This window comes from Quercus suber, unplaced genomic scaffold (genome assembly GCF_002906115.3).
Source record: "Quercus suber isolate HL8 unplaced genomic scaffold, Cork oak 2.0 scaffold_2384, whole genome shotgun sequence".
NCBI classification, from domain to species: domain Eukaryota; kingdom Viridiplantae; phylum Streptophyta; class Magnoliopsida; order Fagales; family Fagaceae; genus Quercus; species Quercus suber.
The window spans coordinates 1-1,088 of record NW_027071716.1 but is presented as its reverse complement, the minus strand read 5'-3'; the positions used below and the strand labels follow the sequence as shown (position 1 = coordinate 1,088).

Sequence of the window (1,088 nt, the reverse complement as noted above, 5' to 3'; positions counted from 1 at the left end):
TAAAAAAACAAAAAACAAAATCATCTTTATACAAGTTCATTTAAGATTGTTGGAACTCAATAAAATCTATTCTCCATAATCTTAAATAACTACATATACATTTGATACAATTAAATGAGGTAAGAAAAACAATTAATAATAAAATATTAACTCAAAAGATTAATTTATAAGAAATCTGAACATGTCAACTGAATGCTGAAGAGTAAAGTGAGAATATATATCAATGTTAAAATGGAAAATACAAATCTAAAAGCAATCTAAAAAGGGCGTTTCTTTATTCTGAAATTTTAAAAAAATTAAAAAAATTTTAAAAAAAAAAATTTGACATATTTCACTTTTGTTTTTATTTTTATTTTAAATGCAGACTCACAACATTTATATATTTTTTTTTTTTGGTTTACAGGAGACTTTCATTGAAAATACATGCGGCCAACCCTAGCTAATCTATTGAGGATCCATAGCCGACACCAAATATTTGGGATTAAGCCTTGTTGTTGTTGTTGTTGTTGTTGTTGTGTTGTAGGAAACTTTCATTGGGTGGAGTCAGGAGGGGCAATTATCCCCCTCAACCCCTCTGGCTCTGCCCATGCCAAGAATGTAAGTGGTTCCAGGGCAGGATTCCTATCTGGACCTTAACTGATTCTTTTTGTCAGTATTAAAATATAAATGAAAAATTGGCTTAGGTTGTCAATATGCAGTCTAATCCAGATTTAAAAACCTGGTTTGTTTTACATATAACCAATTTGAATGCATGCAAAAGGTCAATTAAAAAAAAAAAAAAAAACTCAGATGAATAGCCTTTTTGATAAGTAAAAGGACAAACTCAGATGAATAGCCTTACGATAAAGTCTTGAAAACCTTCCATGTTTGACCTGTGTCTGTAGGGTGTAACTTCCATAGGATCAGCTCACCTCCTGAGAAAAAGGAAAGTCGGTTTAAGGAAAATTTCCTAGGTTGCCTTGCTAAAGCAATGATAGAATTAGCAGTAGATAATGTACTGAGAAAGAAAAAAGCTGCAGTGATTGAAATCATACCATCGGCACCAGACGCAAGTTGTTCTCCTGCATTATATAAAAGAGTGAATATCA

General features: G+C 31.2%; 1 long non-coding RNA gene across 1 annotated transcript; it reads right to left on the bottom strand.

The window, feature by feature from the left end:
• Positions 1 to 374: 374 nt before the first annotated feature.
• LOC136066148 (uncharacterized) lies at positions 375 to 1,082 on the bottom strand. The gene is made up of 2 exons (XR_010627620.1): positions 1,035 to 1,082; positions 375 to 914 (listed from the first exon to the last, which is right to left on the bottom strand). It is a non-coding gene; the product is annotated as an uncharacterized LOC136066148 (long non-coding RNA).
• Positions 1,083 to 1,088: the final 6 nt, after the last annotated feature.